Below are 9,483 nucleotides of genomic sequence, written 5' to 3'. Positions count from 1 at the left end.
CAGACTAGAGTGACTGAGCGAAAGGTTTTGCAATTTTTGCAAGGAGGAGTCCGTGCCGCTGACACTACCAGGTTTATACAGTGTGCCAAACATGCCACTCTGAAATATTATTACTCTGGTCTTTGGTGTCCATAGTTAGGTTTGTGGAGAATTGTCCCTGCAACAGTAGTATTATTGATTTTGCTCCTATCTAAACACTATTTCGAAAAAATTTAATTAGGAACGCTTGGACAACAATAGGTCCTCTATATTTAAATGAAAACTTACTGGGGCCAGCAAAGGAGCACTCGCCACCCTGGCCTGCATCCTCCTCCTTTGGAGCCACTGCATCCGCTTTTTCTGTCCGCTTGCCCCTGGGCGGACCTGACGTACAACATGAAAGAATGAACAGAAAACATTGATGATTGCTGCTTGTCGATGTCCTTGTCAACCAAATCAAACATTTAGAAAGAACAAGAACCAACTATTTCAGCCAAAAAGAGGGCTACAAAGGAAGGACTGCACCTGAGCCTCTACTCTAGGGGCAGATTTACAAGCCCCTTGCAGCTCTTTTGCTCCGTTCTTGCGTCACTTTTGTGACGCAGCGCCACAACAAGAGAGGCGCCATGGTGTGGCGTATATTAACAACGTGACGCATATGGGAGATGCATCCCATTCTAAAGCCCTGCGCCATAAGGGAGCGTTCCAGCGCAAGGGAGGGCGTTCCTGCGCAGGAACGCATGCTAAAAGTGGCTATGGGGAATATATAAAATTTCAATCAGTCATTTAGGACAATGATGCGTCACTGAAACCCTGCGCCTGCATGAAGCAGACTTACGGCTTGACGCAGCATTGCTGGAGCTGCGCCATCGTTGCAACGCAACTCCATCAATGAGCCGCCTTTACGGCACCGATGCGTAACGCTTCGGTGACGTTTTGGGACCATGGTGTGCCGCATTGTAAATACGGCGCACCATGGGTGGTGCTGGCGTGCCGCACACTTTGCAGGGATGCGCAGGTAATTGCTAATCTGACACTTAGGGGCATACTTACGAGTTCTGAGCTGGACACCTCCAGATGTGCACCAGAACAAATGCGTAACGCAAAACTAACCTTGCGTCACGGCAGATGCGCCGCAATTACAATGCGGCAAACCCTGGCGCAAGGGTAGGCAGATGCGTGACGCATCTCGTGACGAAAGAGGGGCGCATCTCTAGAGTCGCGTCGCAGGCGCGATGCAACTATAGCAATGCTCAGGGCTGCCCAATACTCAACATACCGCATCAGTCCTTACGCCTGCTTCAAGCAAGCAGGCATAAAGAATTGACGTAGCAGCGTCGCGGAAGTGCCTGCGTTAAATCTTGTAGATTTCACGCAGGCACTTTTGCGAGGCGCACAGCTGCCTGACCGCCACCCCCCACCCCTCCCCTGCGTGGGAACGCACCCATTGTGGCGCAGGCCCAGGCCATAACGTGGCGCATCTCCTTAGATGCATCTCGTTGTACATGACTCGCATGGATTCGCCACGTTTACGTCGCTGTGTGTCAGGTAAGGCAGCATAAACGTGGCGCAAGGGGCTTGTAAATCTGCCCCTTTGTGTCTAGCATTATGCAGTTCTGTAAAGTACACTCATACATTACTCAGCCCAATTAAATGAACACAAAATAGAAAACAAATAAGCAGTGGCACCGCCACAGAGAAGGAGAACAGTGCACCTGAAATGCACAGAAGATTTTGAAATATTAATTTACCTCTCCTATCAATGTAATCAGCAGCATTATTGCTCTTTGTAAAAAAGTTAAAGCAAACATTTGCAATATAACACAGTCACACAGAGCAGGAGAAAAAACAGAGTAGTTAGTGATGAAAAAATTGCTACTACTACTCACCAAGCCCGGGGACCTCCACTCCCAGCAGGTCTAGCAGGTCGCGCTCCCGGTCCAGGATATCGGTCCAGCGGTGGGTCACTTGATTGTAGGTGCGCTGGACCCCCGTGATGTCAAAAAGGGCCCGGCACACCTGCCCCCACCGCTTCCGTCGCTCCTGGCTGTTGGTATAACCAGCAGCGATCCTGCCGCCTGCCGCGATGGTCCTGGGGAGACAGCGCTGCATATAAAAAACGAGTGAGCCCACCTCCTCAGGGCTGAAGATCTCCCTGGGCACCACCATTTCCGCCCTCAAACGGCCACACGGGAGCCGGGCACGGGCTGCGGTGCCCGTCTTGGGCAGCTTGACAGCTGTCTTCACCATGTTCTGGGCAGGTGTTAGCAGTAAGGAGACAAAATGAAAAAGAATAAGAGTAGGGAAGAAGGAAATAAAAGTTTAAAAAAGTAGTTGAAAAGTAAACAAAAGTAGCCTAAAACAGAAAAATATAGACCTAGAAAACTAGAGGGATAGAAAAAAGTTAAATAGATCAAAAAAATATTAAAACAAGCAAAGGATGGCAGAGATATACAGAGGATAGAAACACCATGCCCAGACACATAGGAATGAATGAAAAACAAGATGGCGGCCCGAACACGTGCGTGTAAGTAAGTTTGCACGCGATTTCTCTCGCGAACTCATGCGAACTTGCATTCGCAAGGAGCTCATTGCGCGAGATTACACATAGCGGGCGGAAACGGAAATACGTCCCGCAAACAAAATGGCGGCGCCCATACTCAACCTTGGGGTAACTCGCACGAGTTCGCGGCTTCCACGGTCGATTTCGCAAGACGCCGCGCCTCGCGAATAGGGCAAAATTACCGAAAAACGAGTTTTGCAAAAGCAAAACCAACGAGCAGGTGCAAAAGTTCGAGCTCATCATTTGTAACCATTTACCTGTAGTGCTTCCTGAAGGGGCCCTCCAGAATCCGGTTGCCTACTTGCAACTATTGTGTGACCCTGCTCTGACAGTCACAGAATAGTTACAAGTATGCCATTGCATCCTGTTATTGCAACAAAAAGGAAAGGGAGCAGACAAGCAGGAGCCAGCCTTCATTAATGTCAGTTGGGGCAGGGCAGGTGTTGTTGTTTGCAAAACTTAAAGCACTTAGCAGGTGTGCTTGGCTTTGCCACAATAATGTACACTCACTGGTCAATCAGAGGGTGCTGTGATGACACCGAAGGTGGCATGGGTGTGCCAGCCAGAGGGTGGCATGGGTGAACCAGAGTGCCAGTGTTGACAGAGGATGGCAGTGCTTTGCTTTGCCCCAATAATGTACACTGGTGAACCAGAGGGTGCTGTGATGACACAGAGGGTGACATGGGTGAGCCAGAGGGTGGCATGGGTGACCAAAGAGAGTGCCAGTGGTGACAGAGGGTGGCAGTGATGAAGAAAGCCTTGCAAACAGGCTGGGCACGTAGAAACAACAAGTTCGCAAAACTGGCGACCCGACAAGTAAGTTCGCAATTTGCGAAATTGTACAAAACCCTCCGAACTTGCAGAAACCCATGCGAACACACACCCCAAAAAAAATACGCAAATCCGCGAGAATTCGCGGATTTTGCGTATTGTCGCAATCCGCAAATACGCAAATACGCAAATACGCGGATTGCGAATCCGCAAAATCCGCCCATGCTTACTCCTTGTACCAGGCTTCCAAACCCGGACAGCAAGCTGGGGCTGCTGCTGGCCGGAGACATGTTTCTGCCCTCCTGCTGCTGATCCAAGCTCAGGCAGGGAAAGCAGAGCAATAGGTATCCTGTCACATAGAGGTGTAACCACCTCCCAGACAGGGTTTAGTTTATTGGGGCAGGGTGGGGGTGCTTGCCAGCACCACATAGTGCAGGGCACAATTTGTGCCTTAAATGCATATTCCAGTTCAAACCAGTACACGGAGCTATTGGCTCCATCCCTGGTGTGAAACTGGATAAAGGATAGGGGAGTATTCTCCCTCTTGTCCAGCCCCTCCATAGGGAGGGACACCACTGAACCGTCCCAACCCTTTCCTTAGGGTATTTAAAGGCATACCTGTGGGTGGGTCCCTAGATTCATCGTGGGACAAGATTCATTTCAGACACCACTACTTCTTCAACTATTTTGGCACTCTGGACTTCGCTGGACTTTGCTCTGGCTATCAAGGCTGAAACTGGGAAGACTCCTGCTGCTCCTGACCTCTTCACCCTGCTCATCTGCTGAAATGTCCATGACTGTGTACCATACAGGAAAAATCCAAGGCCTCTGGGCATCCAAGACACCTGAAGGAATCTCCCTTGAAGTGAAGGAGTCACTGCCATGCATTTGCTGCACCGCAACTAAGCTAACAGGTCTGCTGATCCTGGGCTCCCTTGGACTCCGAAAGGCACAGGTGGTGGTGCTTCACATCCATCGAGGCCTGCCCTGTCCTCTCCCCAAGTTTCAGGCCAGTATCCCTTGTCAGAGCTGCAGGAACTGAACCCCTGTGCACCAGGTGAGCTTGCAGTTGCAAAGCCTTGTTGGCTTTCTTCCACCAAGATCTTCGGGCTCCAATTAGCCCCCACCTCAGGCATCTCCAGTGACCAAGATCTTCGTCCTCACCGCAACTCTTGCTTCGTAGGCCACTGCTCGAGGTCCTCCTGCGAATCCAGTGCCTCCAGCCTATAGGTCCTCTTGAGGGTTATCTTTGAATTCCACAGGCTTCCCTGATTGCTAGGGGCCTTTCCTGACTCCCCTGCTTGTGGTGAGTCTCCTGGACCTTGCTGGTCCCAATATTGCACCTTCCACATTGGTTGCAGTTGCCAAGGCTTGTTGATGCTCTCGCCGGACACAGACCCCTCAACACTCGAAATCCAATGGGGTACAGCTTGTGTACAGGTCTTAGTCTTCCACAGCATCGCCTGGTCCACACAGCTGCAGTTTCAAGGTCACTGTCAGGTCCTACACCACTCTACATCGGTGGGCATTAGTCCTTTGTGCCCCCTGGTCACTCCTGAGTGGCATAGACTCTGTCCCCTCTGCTTGCAGGTTCTTCACAGCTTGAATCCACCTTTGGGTTTCGCTGAACACTTTCCCCTTCTCCAGCAGCGGCATCTTCCTGAAGTCCTACATTGAGTTTGACAGCGGTTTCCGATGCCACTTCACACCTATGCACCCGGCTTCCCTGGTGCAAGTATCCTGGTTCCTAAGATATGCACGGGTGGGGTGGCTCTCCAACCTTCTGTATTTCACAGGATTTCTTCAGGATCCACTGGGAAGGGTCCTTCTTTAAAATTGTACCTGCGACTTACCCATTGACTTGCATTGATCCTGCGGTAGTGTTTCCGCTCTGCACACAGCCTCCATGGGACTCCTGGTTACCTACCTCGGGTGGTTTCTTGGGTCTCTGGCACATTTACGTCTTCTTGGTATAGTCTTGACTTGCGTCATGATTTGCATTCCACTATTTTAGTATATGGTTGGTCTCCCCTTGGCGACCATGTGTATTGTGTGCTATTTACCTGTTTCTATTGAAAAGTATTGTGTGCACTGTGTATATCTCTGGCTAGGAGATACCTTAATGTGTTAGTGATTATATTATGATAAATACATATTTTTATAAATATTCTGTGTGGTTCTTTTTCACTAATCTATACCTATAACATTACGGTCTGGTAAAACGAGCTGCTTTACCCTCCTTCTGGACTAAGCCTGAAGGTTGCTCTCCACAGCTACCACTTAGAAATATTTTTAAGATTGTCCAAGACCACTAAAATCCCCATAAGGGTTGTCTGGATTGGTGCAAGGTGCTGACTTACATAAGTGTACACCATATACCAAGTCAGCTTCTCACAACAAGTCATTGTGTTGAATGAGATAATTATGGTACAATCCTGATACCTGGGCTTTCAGAAAGCAGAGTTTCATCCTCCTGCCAGAGAAGAAGGATCACATCATGGTGGTGCTATTTACCCTGAACTGACACCCTGCTAACAATGTAGCCATAGACCTTCTAGCTTCTACAAAGCAATATGTAGTGAACAGTCAGTCAAGGCAATATGAGGTGATCTCTCCACTCACAATGGGAGTGCAAGTAGATCATGAGGGTCCATGGACTTTGCAGATAGTCATAAGGACATACGAAGAATGGTTTACAATGACCTAAATATGTAGTATGAGGTGCGTCCATGACAGAAAATGGAGGCTAAGAGGGAGGAGCTACACTTGTACTACTTTGACACCAGAGGGTATCAAAGCAGTAAAAGTGCAGCAACAGTATTTTCCAGTTTCTACTGACAAGCAAATATTCCCTTTGGTGGTGTTTTATCAGTTATAATCTTGTTTCAGTCAAAACCAGAAACCTACTGATAAATTTCAACACGGAGGTGATTGGATTTTATTGGATGCAATAATTATCACCTATTCTCCCTTTTTTGAGGGCTAACATGAAGATTTTGGTGCTTGCTATTCTAAAATCTGCATGTATGTTTACCTTCTGGCATTCTTGACCTGACAAAATGTCTTGGGCGTTGCAAACTTCCTTGCACCTGGTAATTACTGGATGCAAAAAACATCACACCACATATAATTACGATCCCGATCCAGATCGCAGTGTAACCAATGATGCAAATATTGGCTTTGTCACTGGACACATCAGGGGATCTCGGTGAGTGCTTGATCCTTCTTGTGCCTCAGTCACACTATTCTGTTTTAGGGGCTTAAATCACTGGTGTCCAGTGTTAATCTACAACAGTGGTATACTCAGTCTTCCCACATCGTATGAATGTACATGTAATGATCCCAACGTAGAAACATTTGAATTGTCGGTGGGTTTCCTGAAAATGTGCATGGTATTGGGCCCTCTATGTATCTATTTTTTACACTCCTGGTTTACGGTAATTGGTACTGTGGTACTAGCAATATCATAAGACAAAGAAAATACTGTGTTTCTTCTTCCTTCATCACTATTATTGCTGTTAGAAATTCAGTTTCTGGTTGGCAGATGTATACACCCTGTCCAAGAAGGAACCACAAACCCAATCAGGGTAAGTCATGAACACACCCTAAATTAAGCTGTGATCACCCTATCGTAGCTTGGCACCGAGCAGTCAGGCCCTTGGCACTGAGCAGTCAGGCTTATCTTAAGAGGCAATGTGTAAAATAGTGAAAACACCACGTATGAAGATTCCACAACAAGTTAGAAACATTGCTCTTAATTTAATAAATAAAACAAGACCAAAGCATCAAAAATCCTACAGGTAGAAATTAAGATATGATTTTTTTGTAGAATACAAGTGAAAATAGCGCTTAGAATCAATAAGAGCCTATTGGGATATCTGGTCACACCAGGCTGGGACAAAGTAAGAAATTCAAGCTTCCTGCGCTGAAGTGTGGGCTAGATACAGTGACCACACATGCCTGGCCTGCTGAACAAAAGTACCTTGATCCTTGTCACAACAGCGAAGATTCGGGGTGCAGGCGAGTGATCCGTCAGTTTTAATCCTACAGTTAAGGTGCGCGTCGATTTTCTCCATGTAATAATGGTGAGGCACCAGTTCTGAAGACAAAGCTCCGGTACCCAGAAGCACCAGGTTTGTCCGCGCGGCTGAGGGGATGCGTCGATCATTTCTCTGCAGTGGCAGCGATGCAGTGATTCCTATAATGTGGTTCCAAGCGCAATGCGCTGGTCCTGTTGCCGCAACAGCGTTGATGTGTTGATTTTGCTCTCATGGCAGAGGATACGTTGGTTCCGTTGGAGCAAGCACCTGGGTCTACTTCCAATGGACTACAAATCAACCAAAGGACTGTCCCTGAATAGATGCACCAAGAACTCTAATTCCAACATGGGAGGGGTATCATAACTTCATACAAGCCTCCCTCTAGGACCTGCTGGTCACAATGCTGTGGTGTATCCTGGTTAAAATATAATCAAATAAACTACCATTAAAGACCCACCCATAAACTGAAAAAAGTGTGGGAAGGAGAGAAAGCACCTCACGGTTGCAACACTAAGGGGGATGCTGAGTGGTACTCGCCAGCAAGCCCGCTTATCATCATAGGTTGCTTTCTTTCCAGAAAAAAATGAAGTGTGTGTGCTCTTGTAAGGAAAACCTGAACCCAATGAAATCAAACAAAGATAGAAGAGACCTAAATGTGAATGTACCACCTATGCATGCTGTCAAAATGCATGACCTTTGGACCCTGTGAGAATACACACAGATAATCCTCACCATTAAAAACTGGTGAAGCTTACTTGCTTGTGTGAATTTTTATTCAGTGGTGTAAGCTCTTCCAAATTAAAAATTGCTATTATAGAGCCATAGTCAATCATTATTAGCCAACATGTTTCATTACCATAACAAATTTCAAGCAACTTCATCAGGGCTAGTGGGGTTCCAATTTAGAATTTCATGGGAGGTTCACATCAAACCTGTGATGGTAGTAAAAAAAAACAAAGAGAAAATGCATCTGTAAAACACACTTCATCCCAGTGATACAGTAAGTCCCTGAGTTAAGATCATGTGACCACAATCCGCTATGGAAATCTACTAGTTAGGTCCCAAACTGACGAAATTCTGCTTCGGCATTAGACCAGACGCCAAAAGAATGTGTGCAGCGAGGGAGGAGATCGAAAATCAGCTGTGTTCAGGCAAGTTTCAAGTTCAGCGCGAGTGCGCACTGTATTGACAACAATACTGAAGCTTTCTCTCCACACTTATCCTAACAGCAGCCTACACTTCTAAATCCTGTAGGAGCTGAGTTAAACAAATCATAGAAATGTCTTGATTCCCTCGCTGCCATTAATAGAAGCCTCGAAAACGCCAGAGTGAGTCACTTTATCTTTCCTTTACTGCCTGAATTCAAAAGAAAAAACACAGGTCCAAATGTAATTGGTATTTCCTTATGATTTGACAGGCACTGCCACAGCGTGTTACATGATCGAACCTGGCTTCTTATTTGAGTCACAACAAATGCGTACACTGCGGAAACTAGTTCACGTTGATTTGGCTTCCCTTGCAAAAGAATACAGGCAAGTCTTAACTAAGGCACGCTTTTTTAGGAATGGTTTACACAATTTTGTGTGAAAAACTTTTCCTGACAAAAGTTATTTTGTGGCAATGTTCACGAGAGTGCACTTTAAAACGCAGTTACTCTACTTTTTCCAGATGAACATATGATACATGCTCCACAAGCTGATCTTGAATATCTAACAGCCCTTGTACTTACCTTTTCTGCATGAAAGGTAAGATTAGATCTAACAGTGGAACTTTTCGAAGTAAAACAGATATAAGTCCAAATTCTATTCTACATCTCTGAATTATTTTATCACATTTTAGAGTCCGACCGAGTCCTGGTCCTGATGAGAACCCTCCAATGATGATAGGGTTCGGAAACGCGTCGACCAAACACAGCTAAACGAAAAAAGCCACTACCCCACTGACCTACACAGTGTGCAAACAAGGCCGCACGCCTGTTGCATATCCATTATCGACTGGCTGTTTGCAGCAGGGCACAGTAATGCAAATTTCAAATAAGTCTGTACCGCTACACTTTCCTCTCTACCTTAAGGACTGGTAATTTCTTGTTGTTCATGTTTTTTTATCATGTGCTTGCCAATATGTTAAATA

This window comes from Lissotriton helveticus, chromosome 1_1, assembly GCF_964261635.1.
Source record: "Lissotriton helveticus chromosome 1_1, aLisHel1.1, whole genome shotgun sequence".
Classification (NCBI taxonomy): domain Eukaryota; kingdom Metazoa; phylum Chordata; class Amphibia; order Caudata; family Salamandridae; genus Lissotriton; species Lissotriton helveticus.
Note: the sequence above shows the minus strand (reverse complement) of the source record.